The sequence below is a fragment of the Sus scrofa genome, chromosome 3, assembly GCF_054392235.1.
Source record: "Sus scrofa isolate SSC_HxYL_T2T_F1_AM1 chromosome 3, Sscrofa_HxYL_maternal_Yorkshire_Landrace_v2.0, whole genome shotgun sequence".
Classification (NCBI taxonomy): Eukaryota; Metazoa; Chordata; class Mammalia; order Artiodactyla; family Suidae; genus Sus; species Sus scrofa.
The window spans coordinates 95308601-95332911 of NC_139385.1; the positions used below are offsets into that span (position 1 = coordinate 95308601).

The 24311-nt window shown below is 38.5% G+C and overlaps 2 long non-coding RNA genes across 28 annotated transcripts in view; one reads left to right on the forward strand and one right to left on the reverse strand.

Annotated features, from left to right (window-relative positions):
* LOC102159571 (uncharacterized) overlaps positions 1 to 23588 on the reverse strand; it is a 595399-nt gene extending 571811 nt beyond the window's left edge. For all 25 annotated transcript variants that reach the window (XR_014839756.1, XR_014839751.1, XR_014839749.1 and 22 more), the window contains exon 1: positions 23218 to 23588. This is a non-coding gene — a long non-coding RNA (uncharacterized LOC102159571). The remainder of the gene's footprint in view (positions 1 to 23217) is intronic.
* On the forward strand, positions 271 to 20412 carry LOC146404783 (uncharacterized). Of its 3 annotated transcripts, XR_014839776.1 has the most exons (4): positions 271 to 402; positions 5244 to 5279; positions 13966 to 14226; positions 17306 to 20412. It is a non-coding gene; the product is annotated as an uncharacterized LOC146404783 (long non-coding RNA). The 3 variants fall into 3 exon arrangements; XR_014839774.1 differs by lacking the exon at positions 13966 to 14226; XR_014839775.1 differs by lacking the exon at positions 17306 to 20412 and having other exon boundaries at positions 13966 to 16225.
* Positions 23589 to 24311: the final 723 nt, after the last annotated feature.

The window sequence follows — 24311 nt, forward strand, 5'->3', positions numbered from 1 at the left end:
GACAGAGAAATCAAGGATAAATCAAGGATGTGGGGTCTGAGCAACTAAATGACAGTGATGCTGATATTCAGTGAGATGAAGAACACTGGTGGGGGGAGAGTTTTGCAGAGTTGTGGCTAAATGGAAACCACATGTTCTGTGTTAAACTAGTTACTGCTGAGATGCCTATTAAATGATGATAAGCAGCAGGAGCTCAGAAGAAAGGCAGGTGCTGGAGATAAACACTTGGGGTTCATCAGCACATAAATGGTTTCTAAGTCACGGGAGTATGTGTGATTGTCTTGGGATACAGATCCAGAGAGAGTGAGTTGTAGGAAGACTGGGCCCCGGAATGCACCAGGATTGCGAGGTGCCAACAGAGGACGAGCAGGATCCAGCAAGAACTCAGGAAACAGCAGTAAGGTAGGAGGAAAACCAGAGACCTGAGGTCCAGGAGTGCTAGCCAAGAAAGAGTTTCAAGTGTATCAAATGCTCTTGAGATGGCAAAGATGAGTACTGGAAGTTTCAGTTGAGGGACAAGTATAAAAGCCTGACTGGAATGTGGCCAAGAAAGAGTAAGAGATGAGCATGCAGAGAAAACCTCAGCAAAGGTTTCTTGCCAGGGTTAGCAAAGAAAAGCATCACCTGGAATCATGTTTCATGTTGTTACTCAGTTCTCTGCTGCTTAATTTTCATCATGGCCTCCAGTGATTTTTAGTATTGAACTTCTGTGTTCAGGGTTTGGTGGTACAGTAAGAGCTTCATTTTGAGCAGTTTAAGAAATGAAAGACGGCAGAAATTATGCAGGCACTTCAGTGTAGCATTCTTCTAAAAACTAACCTATGATGTTGTTAGCATTGTATCATATTAGTTAATTATCTGATGTTAATGTTCATGTAGTTATTTTTTTCTCTGTTGGCCTAAGAGAAGTTAAAGAACCACAAAGCATGCAAATGACACAATTGTTTAAAGCCTATGGTGGAATTAACAAATGTTTACACAGAAGTAGGCTTTGAGGACACCAGATCTCTGAGACCCTTTTGAAAGAGTAGCAGGAAAGTGACAGACTTACTGTGATTGCTGTGGTATTTTTTCAATTTTTCCTTTCCTTCTCCCAGCACAAAACAAACCGAACTGTTAAACAGGCAAAGTACATTCCCATACCCCAAAGAACTTTGCAGCTGTTTTCCTATTTCTTTTTGAAATTTATCCTGTCTTCAATGTACTTCTAATTGACTTTAACAAAAGTATTATGAGTAAGAATTATAATATTAAAGGAAAAAAAACTTGAAACAATGAGCAAAATATCTTCACTTAAGTATATGTACATGTATCCAGATTTTACTCCTATATCAAGATCCAACTCACATAAACCTCCATTGAGACCTTCCCAATAGTTTCCTCTTGGAATAAATCTCTCGTCTGCAAATTTTAATAATATTCTACCTTTAAATCTCCTATTTTTCATACATCGAGTGCTTATTACAGGCTGGAATTCCCCTAGGTGCTTCAGAGGTATCAGTGAACAAAACAAAGATCCCACTTATGGAGCCCCAATTCTAAGAAGGAGCAGATAACAAACAACCGACAAATAATCACCTAATACTTAGAAGGGGAAAGGCTCTGTGGTAATATGAAATGCAGAGAGAGAGGAACAAGGTGCAAGGTTTCCAGTTTTCAATAGAGTGATTAAAGTAGACCTTCCTAAGAGGGTGAAATCTTAGCAATGCCCTGAGCACCTGAAGGACAGGAGGGAGTGAGCAATGTGGCTCTGTGGAGAAGAGCATTCTAGGCAGCAGGAGGGGCCGAGAGAAGGAGCTGGAAGAAATACATCTGGTGTCTTGATGTCCCTTATATGTGGAATCTAAATAGCACAAACGAACCTACTTACAAAACAGAAACAGACTTAGGGACCTAGAGAAGAGACTTGTGGTTGTCAAGGGAGAGTGGGGAGGGAGTGGGATGGATGGAAAGTTTGGGGTTAGTAGATGCAAACTAATACATTTGGAATGGATAAACAACAGGGTCCTACTGTATAGCACAGGGAATTATATCCAATCTCCTGGGACAGACCATGATGGAAGAAATATTAAAAAAGAATATATATATCGTTTCAAAAATATATATCTGAGTTACTTTGCGGTACAGCAGAAATTGGCACATTATAAATCAACTATACTTTAATAAAAATTAATTAAAAGTTAAAGAAATAAGACACTTGAAAATAAAGAACAGCAAAGGGACCAGAGTAGCTTGAGGGATGTGGGAGCTGGGGCGGTGGGAGGGGGGAATAGCAGGAGATGAGGTCAGTGTTCATGGGGTTAGGGTTTGAAGGGCAGATTGTGGCCATGAAATGGAGGCTATTACAGAGTTTTGAGCTTAGGAATGATGTGATCTGACCTACAGTTCAAAAGCACCCTTTGGCTGCTGTGTTGGAAATAGCTGATGTGAGTTGGGGTGGGGGAAGAAATAGAGTAGGGAAACCAATTCGCAGACCCTGGGACTTAACTAAGCAAGAGATAATGTTGACTCAGACAAGACAGTGGAGCAGGTAAAAGCGTTTGGAGCCCTTTAACACTGCATTTTTAAACTTTTGGCATATGTAAGTACATATCTCATCACCACTTCTAGACTATACACTCCTTGAAGCCAGGATTTAGGTTCATGCTTACATTTCCAACAAGGAATACTCAGTAATATTTTTAATGACTAAATGAATGGTTTCTAGACAAAGACTCTAATTTATCTATCTCCGGCACACACCCTGTATTTCAAGGCCTATTTATGAATGGACAATAGCACCACCAAGAGCATCAATTGTGAATAAGAAGAGCAGAAAAAAAAAATCTGTAACTGATAGCAAATAATATAAAGGGAAAGATGCATTCATATACATGAGTTTTACTTAATTGCTTCCAAGTTTCTAGAAGTAATCTACTACTACTGCATTTTCTCTACCTTCTCCTTAAAGTAAAACAGTAGCTGAGAGAGAGAAATTTCTAGAGAATACAGGTTCACAGTAGGTTTTGTCTTGGAAATATTTATCATTATTGGAGCCAGTCAAATGGCATTCTATAATGCTAACCCTTTGTGTAGTTAAAACACTGTGGGGAAGAAATCTATCTCTGTCTTCAAATTCCATTATACATAATAATAAAAAAGAAAAAAAAAGAATGCATATAAAATAAATAACTTCTCCAATACATACGTATTTGGCATTACAACAGCCAACTGTTGTAATCATTTGGCATTAAATCAAATTTCTGAAACTTCAGTGTAGCAAGAGGGAAATTCCTTCAGAAAAAAAGCACCTGCAGTGATGCCCATGCATAGTTATAGAATACAGCTAAAGAATTTTTTCATCTTAAACAAAAGTGGCCCAGGTTTTAAACATGCAATATCTAATTTTCTTATAGAGTTCAAGAAAACCTGCTATATATAATGTGGAAGTAATTTATTACTTGTACATATGATAAAACAGGAAGGGGGCAGATTTCTATCTCAAAGAAGTGTGATGTCAGAGTCTAGGTTCTAGGCTGCTATAATTCCTAATTGAGTCTAGAAGCTGAAGGATTTCATCTCTCTCTAAGATAGGTCCCCATTTCCACTCCTCCTAGTAACTATGGAGAAGATTGAGTGTAACTTATGATAAATCTAGCTGAAAAAATATCAGCCTTTATTGCAGATTAATGTTCTGAGATAATGGTTCTTCCATCTAATCATCTCACAAATATTTACTGAGCACTTAATATTCCCTGGCAAGAAGATACAGTCACTACCTTTGAGAAGTTAAAATGAAGGAGAGACGAACAGGCAGGGAAACAGTTTGACAGGTCTCTAGGCCCTGACAAAAAACGGGGAGTTAGGGAACCCATTACTATTGCGTTTTGAGGGGTGAGCAAAGCTGGCCAGAGAAAGCAAAGGGCAAGGGAGTTTTGGGTAGAGGGTAGGCATAATCATGAGCTGCTGTTTTTTTTTAGAATAATTGCTCCAATACAGAGCCAAAGATGGAGGGATAGAGGGGGGCGGGAAGCAGGAGGATCACTCCAGAGGCTTAAAGAAAAATAGTTAGGAAACAGTGAAGGTCTGATTATAGAAAATGACAGTGGGCATGGGACGAAGGAGCAAGTTGGATATATATGTAGGAAATAAACCATAAAAGTTATGGAGAATGAAGGAAAGTAAGGGGCTTAGGACAACTGCCAGTTCTCTAGGTGAGAGGCTGAGTAGATGGAGGGCTGTGTTCCAAGGTAAAGAATGCAGGAGTAAAAGCAAATTGCAGCAGAGAGAATTCTTTTTAAAAATCAAAATTAAAGATCTGACAGGGTACGTATTTGAGACTATGACTGAATTTACAAATAAAAATTTGTGGTCTGAAGGTATTCTACCCACTGAGCTATTCCAAAGTCATGAATAGTACAGAACTCCCTAAGGAATTACCTATCTTTCCTCTGGTCTCCAGATACAAAGTATTGACAAGACAGAGACTGACATACAGTACATTTGTGTCTGGTGAATATTTACCAATTTTGGACCTTCCATGATACAATCAGAGACATAGCTGCTTCTTAAAAACTTTTTTTCTACTCTATATCCCGTAACCACATTTTAGCATACTGTATTTCAGTGAACACTGATACATAATGGAAACCAGAATAAAATAACAATGATTTTCTAAATATCTGTCTTTCCTTACAAATTAATAGTGATGACTTTTTCATCCAGGATCCTAATTTCAAATTAACTCACTCATTAAAATTTACTCAATACTCTGTGAAATGTCATTATTCAAATCTTTCTTACCATAAAAAGGAGATGAAAACCTCTGCCTCATTATTTGTTACTTGTGCATTAGTATTTCTTCTTTTATTCCTGCTTCCAAATCTGCATTGGGAACATCAAACAATGCCAGTGAAATGAATCCCTTCTTCAAGCAGAACATCCTGAGCTAGAAATCTGCTCTATCACTCTACTCAGCTCCTGTTAAATAATTTCTACAGTGTGAATCATAAAAAAATATCTTGAATAATGCACCCTAGGATGGTCTATTTCAAGATCTTTAAAGACATAAATTAGAAAATTTTATATCCTTATTTTATATTTCTACACTCATAAATAATGGTAGACTACACAAATATGATCCATTTGGAAAAATCCTTCCATCCCAAATCTACAGATTTTTATCAACCAACTACAACATTAGAAAGCCCTGTGTGCCCCAGCAATAAAAAGCATGGTCTAAATCACTGTTTTTCAAATTGCAGGTTGTGACCCATTTGTGGATCATTGAAATCGATTTGGTGAGTCACAATCAGCATTTTTACAAAATGGAATAGAATACATGGAGTAGATAATATCAGAATGTTTTACATTTTATAAAAGCATGCATGGTTTTGTGAAAATTTTGTTTACATGTATGTACTAGATCCTAATGTAAATTATCTCTTATCAAGAGTCGCATTCAAAGAAATTTGAAAGCCACTGATTTAAATACCTCGTCCACGGGTATTGTTGACAAACATCAGGGGTTTGCAGCTCAAATATGAAGTGAAAATAAATTTTATGGAAAGTAAAGATTCTTTTTTGTACAACAACCCTGAGAAAGTCAAGCACTCATTTATTTCAAGTTGCCAAATATCTTACCAAATAATATCTTAACAAATAGAATCAACGTTTTCTCCCATACTGTGTTTTGTTACTAAGAATGAAGGGTCCAACATCACTAAATAACAGATTTTCAATTGCTTGATTTAGCCTTGCTATTTAGTAGTAATTATGGGCAGAAGTCCCATTTAGTTGCATTGATCTTATATTTAAATTTAGAATAAATTCAGAAGATGGAACATAAAATGCACTATATGAGCCTTTAACCAGGAGGACCCTTAAAAGATAACTATAATGCTCATGAGAAACATACAAATGTATATGTTCTCATTATTACAACCTATGCACACACACCCGAACATTTTATTAGTATGTACAAACTATAGGATATTTGGCTGCTCTTAATAAATAAAGAATACATATTCAATTCTAATGATTGTGCTTCACTGAAATTTTATGAGAAGCCTAAGAAACATAAAAATTATATATAATGTTTTATTTATGCCACTAAGAATAAGTTTTAAACATGAAGATGGTGAAAAACTTAGCTTAATATCACACCACTCAGTTATTCCTTGCCTTGTGATTTCCTTAATTTATATTTTTGCAAATAAGTTTTAGATCAGTTGTTATCAATAAAGGATCAGTCATGGGTTTTACGTTGAGATAGTTTAAACTTGAAATAGTCCTCTTTGGAGAGAGCTATAGTAATTATGAACTTCATATTTTATTTCATTCCTATCATTCCATTCCTTAGGTTCTTTATGGTGTTTTAAAAAAAAATCCATAATATAATTCTATGAGAGTTAACATAATAGACTGTAACAGCTGTTATGGTCTATTGTGTAAATAAGTAATTACAGAATTTACAGACTATCATGTAAATATGTAATTATGGACTTTTTAAAATGTGCATTATTTACTCGATAGTCTATCGTTTACATATGTAATTATGGACTTTAAAACATGTATTATTTACTCAGTCTGTAACAGCTCCTTGGGACAGAGTCGTTCTGGCCTATCGGGTAAACATGTAATTACAGAAATTTTTTAAATATGTATTATTTATCTGATAGTGCTGCTACAGATTATCACATCCATATGTAATCACAGATCTTTAAAACATGGTTATCATTACTTTGTATAATGCTTCTGCAAGTCAACTCAGACTTTCAGTTCATGGATCACTTACCCCAAAACTATGCAGCAATTCCATCATATAGAATATCTGCAAAGAATAGCGGTTTTCTGCAAGTCACCTAAGTAAATTTTCAAGTTTTCTCTCAAAAATTAAGGAAATGATCTCAAAAATAACAAGTTATTTTGACAGAAATGATGCTTTTATAACAGTCTCTAGCTCAAGGTTCTATATTTCATTTTTCCACAGTTATCTACATTACCATAATATTTATTTTAAAAGACCAAATCCCTTAGTATATTTGGTCTCTTCCAGATAGTCTAGCATGCATTTCTTTCATATTCAGTTATGACCATCTTAGGGTGATGATTTAAGACACTTGCCAATTTCTGTGGTGTAAATATGCCCACTAAAACTGATTTCAAACTACCAAAGGGATATCACTTAACTCAGAGTGCCATTTAACTGCTGAACCATAATTGCTGGTCAGTTTGTCTCATCACACCACTGCCTCTTAGACCATTTCAAATTTCAATCATTGACTTGGGTACCTGAATCTTATATGCCATAAATTCTGAGGGAGTCAGAAAAAAGCCTAAGTGCTATGGACACATGAGGTGTTCACAACTTAAAATTCAGTGACATACCCTCAATTACAAGTCATTTGTGACTTTTGTAGTGACCTCTTGTTTGGTTCAGAAGGTGCCTCAAGTTCCTCTTAAGTGTGTTAAGCAGTACCCTGAGGTTGTGGGGTAGGAGGCCCGTTGCTCAGTGCATGGGATAGAAGACCAATGTTGGGGTGACTCAATACAATTGAGGTACACCTGTGAAAATGGTTTGGCAGGAAGAGTTTAGATGCAATTTAAGTATCAGATGGTGGTTAGGCTGGAAAAGTTTAAGACCTATTCTAATCCTATATGTTCTTATAATTAAAAAATAAATGAGGTAGATATTAAGTATATCACATTTCAAGAAACTATCCATAGTTCCACAGTTGTATATTAAGAGATTTAATTGCCATCTTTGACTGAGTAATAAGTTGTAAGCTCAGGTAGGCAACTCTGGAAGATGGACCTTTAAGAGAAATGCCATAAGCCTATGAACTTGAGATACTGCTGATACCAAAACTAAGGACATTAAAGACATGCCTTTTATTTTAATGACAAACTTAAACCTTGTTCTGAACTGAAATTCAGAAACTGAAATTTTAAAAATCTTACCTGTTACCCCAATTTTCTAAAATCTCTGATTGAATATTCATAGATAAATCATAAAGATGGATAGTATAGCCAGGGGTTACTAATTATTTCAAATACTCCTAATTTCAAATGTAGGGGAGAATAACCTGATCCCCTTATAGAGCATAGACAAGGGGTCAGTGTACATATACATGATTGATTCTCTATACAAGAGTTTTAAACACATCCTACTGTGTGGTCAGTATAATAGATTGCCAGGGCAAAAGAGTTTTCAGGAAATTTCCATCCAGAGGGAATGAGATAGTATATTCATTTGTCTAAGATGCTCAGAAGATCTTGTTTCACTCACCACTTAAAACACCTTGTGGGAGACAGAACCTTCCATACACACTAAATTGTAGTTGTGTGGAGCTTAATCAAGACATGACAACATGGCTTGCATACCTTCAGGGAGAGATTGTGTTCCCCAGTGTTTAAATCCCCGTGTAGAGCAAAACACAAAATATACATTACATTAGAGTATCACATGGCCAATGACTGACTAGAGAGCATACCAGGAAGAGGGCAGGTGCCGCCTGCCAGAGGCTGCAATTTAATATCCTGCCATAAAAGCAATAGGAGGCTCCTGTTCATCTGAAACCTAGAACCTATAATAAAAACGGTGAACAATTCAAAATTGGCACGTTGCTCCTACTGGCTGTTTATGCACCAGGATCTTTTAGCATGCCAGAGTTGCAAACTGTGTACAGTCCTCTGAAACAAATGAGCTCTTCTTATTTGTAAGGTGCAATTTGGGGTAACAAGGGATTTACTCTATAGGAAGTTTTGTTTTCCTTGTCTTAAGGAAATGGGTGTAATATATGTCCCAATGGTTATTTGAGGAACTCACTGATTCTGGGTTTATTAAAAGGCTCAACAACATAATTTTAAAGACCTCAACAGTTAACAACCTGAGGCACAGAAATGGGAAAGGTAAGCCAGAATTTATAAATGTTCATTTCATCCAGGTGCACCTCACTTTAAACAATAAATGCATCCCAGAAGTAAAGTGAAAATAAAATACTTATAAACTGAATCATATTTTAAATTAACTAGAGATACAGTTACCTAAAGGAAGCTTCAGCTGGTTCTTTGCTTATGTGGATGGCCAATTTGCAATTTGTCAGTTTCTGATAGATGAGTTTTCACATGTAATTTTAAAGCAGAGCATATATATATATATGTGTGTGTGTGTATTTATATGTCCTTATAAATATTCTAAAATTATACAGTTAAGATCAAAATACAATAAAGGCATATAGTAAAATATCTTTAGCTTGGCCCATATGGATTTTCCGGGTTTAAACAAACATATGAAATATTTGCTTGAACAAGGATATGACAGAAAATGAAAAACAAAGGTTTTCACAATTGCAGTTGGTTATCTGTGAAGTAGGAGTGCCAAGCAGTAAAACTCCGTGTCCATTTGGCTGCAACAATTAATATGGAGCTGTTTGCAAGGTGGGATTATGGGCAATGGAACCTCTAGGGATGGGCTGTTTTGCCCATGCGTTAAATCCTCATTTTGTGTGAACTTAATGAAAAGATTGCAATATGTTCTGTCAATGGTTCCCAGAGCATGGAGATGTCTCTTTCTTTTCCCCTGAGTAAATGGAGTGAGATTTGTGCTGCATTTTATGGATGGAAATGTAAAGAAAGTGTGTGCTTTTTACTTTAAGTCTACTGAAGATAGACTTAAAATCACATAGGGAAATGCAAGTGGTCTAAGGATGTAGCAGTGATGGGCTACACCATCAGTACATTTGTAAAGTTTGCTGTGTTTGGGGAAAACCTCTAACGTTGTAAAATATCAAGGAGAAAGAGTTGAGTTCTTCTTTAGCATTTTAAATTAGGCAGTAGCTATTTTCAACAGAAGCTCGTTGGTCTGCTCTAAAAAAGTTTTTATTTATTATTCTAACCAATTTGAATTCACAAGTCTGATGTGCTCCAGCCAGAATAAAGACTTGCTATGCACAGAAATACAGTAGAGTGTATACTTACCTCATTTTGATCAAAGAGACTACTTAGGATAGCAGACAAATGCACAGTACAAAGTAACAACAAACCCAGGGAAGAACGGAAAGGAACAGAGAGCAATCGGTCTCTCACACTTGGTATACGTGACAGTAGGTGCCAGTCAACTTTCAGGCTCCCCTAGCAGAACCCGCATACCCGGGGTACATCAATGAGGAGGGCCTCTTGGAGCTGACCTGATACAGAGACATCTCTTTGAAGTCAAGGGCCCCCCAGAGATATCCATGTGGTCAAGGCCTTCCCTTCATTTCTTGTCAATCCGGGGTTTAGATAGAACAAAACATTTTTCCTTAAGGGCTATAAAAGAAGCATCACCTTGGGATTCCTGGGACTGCAAATTATTCAGAGTCTGAGCAGCTAACTCAGGTTCTTCAGAATGAGCATCAGTGACTCAGCTACCTAATCCCTGAATTCTGTCCTTACCTAGAACCCAGGCCTTAGGAGTTTGGGAATCTAAGCAGGTCTTGATTCGGCAGGCCAGAGTTTGGTTTTGTTTTTGACACCATAAAAATCTTGGGATTAAAAGGAGATCTGAGAGATAATTTAGTCAAATCTCTTCACTTTAAAGACTTTTTTGTAAAAACTGTTTTTGAAATATAGCTGATTTACAATTCTATGTTGGTTTCAGGTGTATAGTAAAGTGATTTAGTTAGACATCTATCTAAATTATTTTTTTTTTTTTACATTCTCTTGCATTATAGGTTATTACAAGATGTTGAGTATAGTTCCCTGTGCTATATAGAATATGTCCTTGTTGGTTATCTATTTTACATATAGTAACATGTATATTTTATTTTCTTATTTTTTAATTAAATTATAGTTGAATTACAGTGTTGCGCCAATTTATGCTGTACAGCAAAGTGACCCAGTCATACATACATATACATTCCCTTTCTTATACTATCTTCCATTATGGTCTATACCAAGAGATTGGATATAGTTCCCTGTGCTATACCATAGGACCTCATTGCTTATCCATTCTAAATGTAATAGTTTGCATCTACTAACCCCAAACTGCCAGTCTATCCCAAGTAGTGTGTATATTTTAATCCCCTTGACTTAAAAGTTAAGAAACTAAGGGCCAGAAAATTGATACGATTTGACACAGCTGGTTAGCGGTCCAGCCACGGATGGACCTTCATTCTAAGGAAATGGAACATTTATTGAGCTAAGTGTAAAGTAACACACATTACCTTATTTAATCCTCACAGATCCCTAAGAGACACTCATCTTTATCATCCCCAATAATTGCGTAAAGCAAAAGAGATTTAGAACAGTGAATAATTTGCCCCAAACTGTATACTTTTAGGGCAATTTGCTGCAGATCCAGGCACCAAATGGCCAATTTCCCAAATGATGAATCTGAAGAATAGCCGGTTTGTTGAATTTACCAAAAGTTGTTTCTTTAAACTATTACATTTACAGTGATTAATAATATGCACAGCAGTTAAAGCTTTGAAGATTATTTTTAAGGTTGACTATTTTAGTTTTGTTGTCATAGCAACATGTTTTTTAAGGAATTTGAATTCACTTTGTTTTGGTGATTATTGTATGTCAAATTTGAGGTTCTAATCACATGGTCTGTTATAAAATCCCTTCTGGGCATCCCTACTTCTTTCCTACTGCTTGTAATAACGGTACTGCCTTTCATCTTGAATCTTTGTGCAGACGAGTACCAAGTCAATGTAACAAAGAGACAAAAGTCATAAATTTTCTGCATTTTATAAATTGTCTAGCAAGTTAAGTGGCATATGATACTTTAACAGCTCTACATGATGTTTTTAAATTTTACTTTAATATTTAGTTTTAATTTTAGTTTTTGAAAAATTCATCTTGCCATAGCCCTTTAAGCCCAGCAGCTCTGCAGCACATTCAGTTGTCATTTCCTGTACATTTCACATTTCAGACACCTTTTAAATGTTTAGGATATATTGCATGTAATCCATTTGATTTATCCAGTTAGTGAATCTATGGATCAAAAAGTACAAAAGGGAATGGGTCAGATTAAAAATGACAAACTTACCTGTCCTTATGATTTATAAAAGTCCTTGATTTCAAAACAAGCACAAAACTGCAACTTGAAATAATTATAATTGCAAAAGTCAGAGATCAATACTGAGGAAACCCAGAGCACACTGAATTTCAGTCAGTGCCTAACAACTAGTGAATGTAAAATGGCCACAGCAAAAATAAAAACTAAGAGTTAAAACCAAACTAAATTAAAACTAAAACTTTGAAATATCCCAGAGCTGCTGCAATCACCTTATACAACAGGACTTACTATAAATGTCAGGAAAGTTTAGTAAAAGGAAAGTTTTGATAAATCAGTGAATTGTCAAATTGGTCATTTCATGAATTGTTCAATAGGTGAAGTGAATTTTGGTGAACTGACTTTCAAAGAAGTTATTTTTGGAGAAATAAAAATTCAAGGAATTTGAGCTTCAGAAAGTTGTTTTTTGGTGAAGTGTCCTGCTTCTGATCTCCAGACCGTAAGCCATGGAAACCTTTCTGCTGACTTCAAACCTCAGATTCTAGCCTCTTTATATAGTTTCTCCAATTAACCACAGAACCACTGGCTAAAAAAGCGCAAAGATTTTTAAAGTTCTCAAAAGCCAAAGAAAAGAAATGTGCAAGTTTTAGACCACTGAAAAAGTTCCCTTTAAATGTATTAAAATAAGAATACCGAATAAAATATCATAGTTGAGTTCAATGCCTATCCTGTAGTATATGTCCCAGAAGAAGAGTGAGATAGAGTGATTTTGACTTGCCTAGTGAGAAAGTGCTTTCCCTGATACCAAGAACCTTAATTTGAGCAAGACTCAAACATTTATATTCATATCATGTGGATCTGTCTGGCCACAGTTAATTTGAGCATGTCACTTTATTCCCTGTACAGAATATCTAAAGCTTTAAGGCAGATTCAGGGAGACTTTTTTTTTTCTTCCTCTTGAAACACAAACACTTACACAACGCTCTCATTAACTGGAACTTTCACATCTGCACTGAAGTGAAAATAGGACCTAAAGCTCTGTCCTACCTAGTATATGTCAAATAACACAGATTAGAGAGGGTGTATTTGACAATGGCATTTTATTCAGGCTTTAGAGGGAACGAGTTGGACAAGTCATAAACCTGCATGGCCATGAAATAAAAATAACTGCAGTGATGTCTAAAAGACATACTAAAATGAAATTTTTTTTAAATACTCAATAAAGGCAAAATGTTGCCTGTTACTCATTCGACTTAATCCCAATTTGTCACCACCACTGAAAATGTGTGCCTCTACAACTTTAAAGCTAAAACCACTCCCAAGTCATCTGAAGCCACAGACAGACTAAGGATGACTGTGTTTTCCACCGTGCAAGAGAAAATTATTTAACGCCTTCACGCTGGAATAGTGTGGGTCAGTTCTGCCCACAGAAATACAGTTAGTCACATATATAATTTTAAATTTTCTAGTAGCTACATTTTTAAAAGTGAAAAACAGCTGAAATTATTTTTAAAATGTTTTTTCTTGAACCCCAAATGTATCTAAATTATTAGCATTTCAACAGGTAATCAATATAAAATATTGTTAATGAGTGTACAATTTTTTGGTAATAAGCCTTCAAAACTGGTGTGTATATTATGCTTACCACACAACTCAATTTGGACTAACCACATTTCTAGCACTCAATAGCCACATGTGGCTGGTAATCACCATATTGCATAGCACAGGCTCAACCCACAGTCTTATTTGAAAAGGGAAAGTACCTGAAGGTACTGGAATTGGGTGATTCTGTCTGGATTGGACTGTCCTGCAAATTGTTTATTGTTGATCTTGAATATTAGAAGCTGTGAGAATACAGACCCAAAGAGCACAATTACAAGAGCTTCAATCTCAGGGCTGTAATGCAACCCCAGGGAACATACAATTAATATTTCCAAATTGCTGTTCTGTGGTTTTCTAAATGTTTTCCTTTACATCTACAGTCAGATGGATAAGAAGCACAGGAACCCTCTTCCCTTCCCAGCACCCTACCTCCAATCGCCTTAGTGCTCTACTGCATTTCCCACCACTGGATCAAGAGCAGCCATTCTTGAGTGTACTTCTTCTATTTTGACATACAAGATGAAGATATCTCTACTCTAAGCCTGGAGGAGGCTGCTCTGTCTCCTTGTAATTCTCTTTGAATAGTGCTGGCTGCATCCCTACATCTCCAAGTACTGGCTGAGCCCAGATTACTGTCCAAGGTCAATTTGCCTTCATTTGCCCTTAAAACCTCAAGGTCACCCCAAAGACCATCCCAGACTAACCCCCAAAACCCAGACCCAATGTTCTCTCTCCATGTTCCCACAGCAAACATGAAGGGCTCTTATGCTGCAATATTTCCATTGTGGCCCTTATCACACAATGTTATCACTTCTGTTAACTGTTCCTCTCCTGTCCCCAATTAGTGAGTTCCTAGAAAGTATATCATTTACCTTTGTACCTTTGTGCAGTGCCTAGTACAAAGCAGGTACTTAATAAAGGCTCATGAAGATGAAATGTTAAACAACACATAGGAAGGACAATCAAGGTCATTTATTCAAAGAATAAATTGGTTAAAAGCGGATGCATGATATGTTTTATAACAAAAAAGGAATCTAAAATGCAACAAATGGTTATCTTCCAACTTCCAGGTATGATGCTCGATGTTGAGGCTACAGAGGTAAATGAAACTCCAGTCTCTAGGTGGCTGTTAAGCAGTGGATCAGATGAGGGCTTCTCAAAGGAATGTGAATACCAATCACCTGGGGAAGTTGTTAAAAAAGCAGACTAATTCAGGAGGTCAGGGAGATGGCCTGAGATTTTGTATTTCTAACAAGCTCCCAGGTGATGCTGGTCCAAGGACCACAGTTTAAATAGGAAAGGACTATGGCCTCGGAGTCAAAAAACCTGAAATTTAGCCCTGACTCCTGTTGTATGGACATGAGTTATTCCTCTTAATACCACCAGAGCTGCTTGCTCAACTCTTAAAGTGTCTGAGAGAGGAGAGTAGATGATTTCTATATTATCTAAAAACTCTGCAGCTCAAAATATTTATGTTCTGCGGGCCTGCAGAAGATGGGAGGGATGAGAGCGGTGATCCTCAGTTCCGTCTGCTCATTAGGGTCACCAGAAGCTCACTGCAGAACACTAATGCCCAGAACACAGTCCAAACCTACTACCTTAGAATCTCTCAGGTGGGGCCCAGGTATCAGTATTTTTAAATTCCCAGGACTAAGAACTACTAAAGAATGTCACTTGCAGTATGTGTTGATCATCAACTCAATTGATCGGTGTTAAGGAGGTTGGAGAGAAGCACAGAAGGGTCCCCTGTCAGGAACTTTATTCTTTTCTGTTGGCAGCACTGCGCTGCCATTCTTGGTCCAAAGAGCCAGATTAAAGTCATTGTGAAATACGATTTCCAACACTAAAAAGGCAGCACAAATCACAGGCCTTGAAGTGCATAAGTGTGCACAGAAGAAAAGCTTTGCTGACACCTTAAGGAATCATCAGCCAAGCTTCCCAGCTTCTTGCAGTCACCCCCTTGACTCATAGATCAAAATGAAAACTTGGATTTTTTTTTTCCAATGGAAAAACCAGCATCCAAGAAGCCACTGGACATTTTTGCTTCTCAAGTGCAGTAAAATCCTAAGTTCTTTTTAAAATTAGTTTTTAAGTTTAAAAATTTTAAATGAAAAAGCCCAAACGCTTTTTAGCTGTACTTAACAGTTTTCAAAAAGGAAAAGATTCTTTGTCTCACTCCATCTCTCTGGGCTAGGTTGAGAAGGAAACATCCAAACCTCTAGCCTATAATTTTAAAGGGTCTTAGTTTCCAACATTTCAGTGCCTTTAACTTTTTTAATTTGCCTGCTTGAAGTAAGAAAGATTTAGGTTCTTTTACGATCCAACTCAAGTAATGGACTGCTTTGTAGCAGAGCAGCAGCACAACCCTAAAATACTGATTTTTTTTTCCCCTCCTTTATTTGTTTTCGCTTTGGTCAAAATATGCTACTCATTCTTTTCTAAAAAAGATTATTTATGTTTAGCAAGTACATCAACAAACAGCTAAAGAGTACATACAATAACCCAAATATCCTAGGGTTTGAGAAGGAAACATATATGATGTCCTGTTATCTTTTAAAAGCGCTTCCCAGAACCTATCTGAGAAGATTAAACTTACGTTCTACAAAAAGATAGCTAAAATTATGAACAAAAATAATAAAAGCTAAAATAGCAGCTTTAAAGAATTTAGAGAGAGTCCTCATTTCCAGCTGAACTAGGCTAATGGAAGTCTAAATAAAGGAAAGGTTTCACCTGAACCTTGGAGGATGGGCAGGGATTAGAGATTAGCCGAGTAAAAGGAACTCTCTGACCAAGTACATGAAGGAAAAAAAGTATGAGATGAGTTCAAAAATAGTAATGAGACAAGGAGAGAAATAAGACAGGGGTGTTTGACCTGGGTCAAGAGAAATATTTCATATTCAGGCTTAGATCCCAAGGATTAAGGGCTCTGGACAAAGCCAAAACATAGGCAAAACTGGGTTCCTTCTCCTGCTCTCTAGGGACAGAAGAAAGTGGAAAAAAACATTAATTGATGTAAGTATAAGAACAGATAAGTTAATATAGGGCCAGAATGGAAGGACCTGAAGGCTAGACTGAGGACTTTTCATTTTATATTTTCCTGTAAGTATTGGAAAATTGATAAAGACTTTTGCTTATTTGTTTAAGCAATGCAATAAAAGCCATGTGTTCAGGAAGACAAATTTTGAAGGCATAGATACAGCTCAGATTGGGGCGGACTAGAACTTGAGATGGAAAGAACGCATTAGTAGAGTGATGCAGAGAAACTGATCTGTATTACAGCAATAGAAAGAAAAAAGTGTCAGAGAAATTATGGAGGAATAATATAAAGTAGAACTTGATAATTAAATCTGAGAGGTAGCCATTGGAGCCCCAGAGATAACTCCTGGCACTCACTTCACACTGAAGCCTGCTTCACACCTATGAACTCAGCTTCAGGTCTTCAGCCTGGATGGGGGCATAGACTTAGCTTGCGTGCAGCACAGGCCAGAAGTGCCAGAAATATTCTACCCTTAAAGGAGCCTGAACCAATAAAGATAGGGATTTGGAAGATAAATGTTGCAGATTCCTCACCCTCAATTAGAATAACTCTTAGTTCCACATTCTCCCTCAGAATTACCCTAGTGGCACTAAACTTTAATTTCCCAGTGGCAACTTTCTTGATAACACACCATTTCTTGCCTCCTTTAAATTCCTTATCTCCTTTCCCTTCTCTCTTATCAGCGATATTGTTATCACTCCCACATAATCTTGTGGCACTGAGATCCTTTTGGCACCTGCTTCTAGAGGAATGTAAATTACAAAGAAAAGAAGAATTAAAAATAAGGTAGACTAATGGCCCTCTGAAGATGTCCACATCCTGATCCCTGGAATCTGTGAATGTGATACCTTCTACGGTTGCAGGGACTCTGCAAATGTCATTAAGGTTAATTAAAAACCATGAGATTGGGAAGATGATCAGATGTGCCCAATGAAATCACACAGATGCCTAAAAACTGTGCCCAAGTATGATTAGAGATGTGATCATGGAAGAATGGTCAGAAAGAAGCAACATCTCTAACTCCGAAGATAGAGGAAGGAGGCTGAGTCCCAGAATGCGGGTGGCCTCTAGAAGCTGGAAAAGGCAAGGAAATGGATTTTTCCCCAGAGTCCCCAGTAAGGAATGCAACCCTGATGACACCTTGATTTTAGCCCAGTGAGACCTATGTGAGAGTTCTGACCTATAGAACTATGAAGATGATAAAACTGTGTTGTCTTAAGCCATGATGTTTGTAGTAATTGTTTATAACAGCAACAGAAAACTCATACATTCTCTTAAATTATAGACTACAAAAATTTGAGGCAGTCATAAAAAGTGAAGTGAAAAAGAAGACTGATTTTTTTAGGCAACATTGGTCTAAAGCTTCAATTTGGTGAGTTATCAGTGTGTTCTTGATTGAGCAATATTTGAGATTCACGGAGCCTCTAGTATAATGCAACATCATTCTTCAACTAATTATGAGCATGAGAAGGGAAAGATGTTTGATATTCGTGTTTTATTTTGTTTCAGCCAGGAAATTATGGCCACTTAATCAGTTCTGTTAAATCATATGTGATGCCCTCAAGAAGGTATAATTTTCAAAAATGCATCGATATAGAGGAAACCATGGCAATTGATAATAAAATGCCATTGTCAAATTCACTGTCTCTTTCCGGGGTTCAGTTGCACCTTGGCTATATTTAGAAGTTTTCATCTGGAAAGGATGGCTCTGCAATAATGTGTTGTGTATTTTTTGAATTTAAAGTTTTTGTTGAGTTGTGGCAATACACACAAGGGCTTGATATTAAAATTTTGATACATTAAGTCAGAGCAAGTTAAAGTGCATGGTTAGAAATATATAATTCTGGACACATGGTTTTATTGGAGTAGATCGTTTTTGCTTTCCAACCCTGCATGTTTAGTATATTATATTCTGAATGTTTTACTATATTCTAATCCTGCAGTCTCATTGGGCTACTCTATCAGGGCCTGTCTTTCTTTGCCTATTTTGTCCACGTAATCTTTGCAGCCACTCCCAATCCTCAACTCTCCCCACATAACATGTACAATAGGGACACAAGAGAATATTAGAAACTCTAACCCACTGATGAAAGCCAGATTGGGTGAGAGGGTTGAGTCTGCTGCCCCTATACAAAGAGTACTGGGATAATACACCTCCACCTAATCTCCTTCACTGGGAGCCAACCTATCTTTCTGGCTCATCTTCTGCCTGGTTCCTGGCTTGAATGCTGGTACTGCTGGAGCCCAGTTGTAACAAGTCTGGGGCTTTGGTCTCTTAGAGAAGGACTGTCAGTCAGCCTCTTAGGCCTCAAGATTTTGCTTCCACTAGCTTTCCTAACTGGCACAGAACTCTTTGATAGATGCATCTGGAAACTGCCACTCCTTTAAAGTTCTGTCTTCCCTAGATACAGATTCCAGATTTGGGTTAGCCTTGTTTTACCACCTTGGTTTATATTGCCGTTTCCTCTGAGGTGGGCTAGAGATCCCTTCTGCTGCCCCACTTTGCTTTCCATAGCCTCTAACCCATCGGAGCCCTACTCCTGCTCCAAGCACATAACATACTTCAAAGCCATCTTAATGAAATCAAATTCTTATTTTAAAAAAATTATCTGCCGATTGTCATCTAATAAGGCCAAAGTGTTTTGCTTTTATTTTTCCCTTTCTCACAATATACCATCCATCATAAAATAAGCTCTTGCCAAACAAATTTTAAATAACTCATTTTATATGTGTACATTATAAGTTTAAAGCCTTTTTATACATCATGGATTCAGTTCAACCTCTTAAGTGGCAGGACAGGACAATAAATGGTGCTGTTCTCTCTGGTGGGTTGTGCAGTCCGGTGCTGCAGAGAAAGATCTGTTTACAGCACATCCTCTAACTCTGCTGATATGACACCAGATGGACACCCCCCTCCAAAAGACACATCCCCTAAATACCAAGATAATTTGCAGAAAGGCTATATGGTTACAAAACCATTTTGGCAGGGCTTAAGAAAATGAAATAAGGGAGAAAGCAAGTGCAAAAGACATTGAATTTCAAGTAAGAATGGGCTCAAACACTTTAAAGCCAAAAATAATCTGTGTACCCTAGAGCTTGGGGACTGTCTGCCTCAGCCTTGCAGTCCTGGAGCCCTGTGTCCCCAAATGACTAAAGAAGATGATTCAAGAGGATTACCTGTTGGTACAGGTTTTAATGCTGACAAATGTGGCTAGTTTTGAGGGCAGGTGCCATCCACAGCTTTTATTTGCTATGGAGTTTTTAATGTGCGTAATGCTGTTTTAATTCTGTTTCTACTAAGATCCTATTTTCTTAGACTTGGTCCTGTGAACTGAGGATTTGCCAATCACAGTGCCTTTCAAGATTATCCTGGACATTCTTCTTTAAAATTATTTACTGTAACTTTCTCATCATCTTCTTCTTCTTTGCCCTCCCCCAGTCTTGCCTCTCACCTCAGCTCCTCAACCAACACTACCCATCCCCAAATCATCAAGAATCTCCTCTTTGCCAAATTCAGTGGCCTGTCACTTTAGGGACCAATCCTTTGTTTGTGAAACTCTCAGGCCTCTTTAACACCCTTCTTAGCCTCAATTTTAGACATACAGAAATGTCCTAATTCTCCTATATGTTTCTAAGAATACTTCTTAAGCTTGATTATATTTTTGGCTTTGCTCTCATTTTAATAAATGCTTACCAGTTAATCAATTCAAAACCTCTACTGGAAATTACTGCTCCTTCTGTGACCTGACAGAACAGATTAAGTTTTGAATAAAGTTTCATAGGAAACAAACAATCTATACAGGTCCTGATCTTTGTATGATTTAAAGTATACGTTTTGCAAGTTTTCAAAGTTTACCCAGCATTACTAATGTATTGATTAGCAAATGGTGAGAAGAGTAATCACTGATGATACCCATTCTACCAGGATTCCAACTAACTTAGAATGTTCTAGAAATTTCAGGAAGGCCAGGAGAGAAGAAAATGCCATGGATCTGCTATATAAAGATTGATTTCTAGCATATGTTGATAAAAAATATGTACCTCATTGGTGCCTAAGATTCACACTTGTAGGCAAAGTCAAGGCTTAGGCAATGACTACAAAGCTATTTCTAGCTGGCAATTTATCCAAACTATTATGGAAAATTTAAATATTGTTAAATTTGAAAGTCATTCAAATATACACAAAAGAATAAGAGGATCAGGGTGATAGTTGCAAATGAAAGGATGTCAATTTTAAATCCTTAATGCTTTTATATATTTTTCCATTTGGTGATGGTGTTTTTAATTGAATATTTTTGTACATCTTCAGATAAGATTTTACATCCAAAGTCCTAGACAGTTATAATACTGAGTTTCCTTTTCTCTACAAAAGGGTTTATATAACTAACCTCTTTAGTTAAAAAAAAAAAAAAAATTTAAGGCCATGATGAATATTGATTAACCTTGGGAACCAAAGAGTAAACATAAAAACAATTTCTCACTCTAAGTTCAGATTTAACAATGTGCTAATAGCCCATAATGAAGATAGCAGGCATCAGTTAATCAACCCATTAAGTTGGGATCAGAAGTGTCAACTCAAGTGCAGTCTACTAATTTACTGACCCTTAATGGGTCAGCAAGATCTATAACCCAAAGACTGATCTTTCTGCTTCTGTTAAAGTTACTTTGGAGGCCAATTCACTTCCTTCCATGATTATGATCTCTGACCTGGTATGGGCAGGGAGTAACATAAAATCCATTTATGAGAATGTGCTTGGCGTTACTGAGTAATGGAATCTCAAGCTAACTGGTGAGTTAAGTGTCTAGGTAGAAGCTCTTTATAGAAGCACCAACTTTTTTTTCTAAAGTCCAGACATGTACAATGTTCAGTGGGGGCTTCTGATTCTGGGAGGTTCTAGGTTCTGGAGTTAGCTAAAGCTTGCCACCCACTCCCATGCTTATCTTGTTCTGAGCATAAATCTTAGTTTTTGAAATGTCAGTGGGTCAAAAAGAACTGAATAGTGAGATGGCAAGGTGCAGAGCTACTTCTGCCAAATAATAAAGTCAGTTTTGCTTTATTAACGATGTAGTGGGTTGAACAGAGAGTTGCTTTGGTAATTAATAAGCAAAAAATAGATACAATTTGGTTGAATCTACTAAGCAAGACTCAATTACCCAGTGTTTGCTACTTTCGAAGGAGAAAAAAGAAAAATGGGAGCATACCTTATTCCAGATGGGCCTTTGAGAAAACATAATAAAAATTATGAATGAAAAATTCATTCACTTGCATATCTTTATAGAAAAGATATAATAATAATTACATGATAATACAAGCTTTTTTTTTTTTTTTTTTTAAATAGCAGCATTTTCTAGGTGGTAAAGCAGTTCACTGAACTACAAATTGCAATGTCCATTAGCAACCTGTCAGCCATGTGATGTCAGACATTCCAACACGTGCAAGAGATGCCACTGGGCTTGGTTCTGTTGCCCTGGACCCCAGCTAAGCCTGCGGCAAGGCTACTTAAATGCCACTAACTCTAGTCCTGCTCTGACAAAGTCTTGGCTATGATTTTCCCCAAAACAGGACACAGATAAGATATATTAACTGAGGTTCTGGAAAGGGGAAGCAAGAGGGGAAAACAGCAAACTACTAAATGCCCTGAACATTTTTTTTTTAAGTTTTATGGAAGGAAAAATCGAGATTAATTTAAAGGACCTAGGACTTGTCTTTCTCTCTACAGAGGAAATATGTCACTTGCATGCCAATGATGCTTGAAGGATTCCCGCAAAGGAAACCATCTTTGCTGGAAAAATAGAGAGCCTCCTCTGTCGTTGGTGACATTGCCCTCTATTTTTTCCCCTATTTGTTGCCTTTGTTTTCCTCCCCTGTCATGAGCCAACCTCCTGCTACCATTATGACAACCTCAACACAAAGACAGCTAAAAGCCTCTGTGAGAACAAGAGTTCCTTCCTAGGGAAAAAAGTGACCCCCGTGGCCAAAAACTTGAGAAAAGATTCAGCCTTTAGAAAAGCTCTCACAGACGTGGGTGGCATTGGTAAGGCTGGCCTTTGGAGGTGACCTCCAGCGCAGTTCTCAACCTTAGGGCAGGCCTGAGGGACGCAGGAGAGAAAGGTCGTGGGACGGCGGGCAAGCGAGAGACGGAGTACACGTCGGAGGCCCTGGACCAGAGGCTAGACGGATGGGGCCGGGCCCAGAACAGCCACCTCGCCCTCCTTCCCGCGCATCCGGCGGGGTCACGGCCTGGCCCCACCTCCCGGGCTGCCGCGCGCTCAGCCCCGGTCCGCCAGGGTCCGGGAGGCGGCGGCGCCAGGCGAGCTAGCCCCGCCGGGGGAGGGCCTGACCCGAGAGTGCCCCGACGCGAGGAGGGGGCGCTGCACCGCACGCGGATCTGCGATCCTCACCCCACCTTTCCGCACCCCTTCCCCGAGCTGCAGCGGCTGCCAAGGACCCGAGCCGCGTCACCGAAATCCACAGCGAGCCCAGCTGCGCCGGGGCCGGAGGAGGGGGCTGGGGCGGCGGGGGAGGGGCGGGAGGCGGGGGCCGGCGGGGCGGGGTGGCGACGGGGGCGGCGCGCGGGGCGGCGGCGTCACTTACCGGCCGGGGCGTGGGGGCAGCTCGCCGACTCTTCGGGGGCCGCGGCGGCTTGGGGCCGGCGGTCGCGCGGCCCGGGCGCTGCCAAATGTAAACAATCCGCCATGATTTCTTTGTTTAGCTAATTGAACCTGCCGCTGTCGCTCCCTCCTCTCTCGGTCCCCCTCGCTCGCGCGCGCTTTTGTTTATTGATTTGTCTTCTCCCCGCTCCTCAGTCTTCCCCTCTTTGGTCTCAGTAGCTGCTTCTCTTGGAAGTCGAGGCAGTGGGGTGGTTCATGCAGGGAGTGCGGTGGTGGTTTTTATAAATACAGGTAAAATAATACCCAAATCTCAAGCTGAGGTGCAGTTTCTGAAAGAGGAGGAGGGTGTTTCCCTCCCTCCCTCTCTCCTTTCCCGCCACCCCCCGTTTATTAGACTAGCCTCAGTGGAAAGTGCCAGACAAACGTGGTGCAACTTGTAGGCACCTTTCGTTGCCACCGAACTCTCAGTGTTCAAGTTCTCAGGCGGATTTTGAACTCAGGAAAAGCGCCCGGTTCTTCGTTTACTTTGAAAACCTCAAATACGAGTGATGTCCTGCTGCCTAAGGGCACGCAGGATAGCCTGAGCCGCTCCTGGGGAGAAATAAACATGATACAGCCTGCTCAACAGGGGAGGGTGACCTATTGGCCTCAATTTAATGCCTTCTTTATGAAAAACACCGGATTTTACACACTCATCCACGCCCCTGCACACAGATCCAAACTAGCACCGACATGGTGGACAACTAGAAGAGCAGGAGTTTTTAGCCTCTTATTTGCATAAATTATTGGTACTTTTGGTTGCACGACTATTTGGGGAGGAGGTAGACTCCAAGCATAGATCAGGCTTTTAAAACTTTAAGGGGTATTTAGGTCCTGTAGGGAAGGGAGGCTCAGCACCTATTGTGAGTTTCTGTGATTGGAGAATCGTCTGATCACCAGTTTTTGCTATAGTTAATGCAGGCATCCTTTAAGTCTTACTCGAGGTGAATTTAAGATGCAGTTCAGGTAATCTGTGGCAGGAAAAGTCTAGGGTTATGGTTTCTTTTATTTTTAAAAACTGCTGCTTTGGTCTCACTC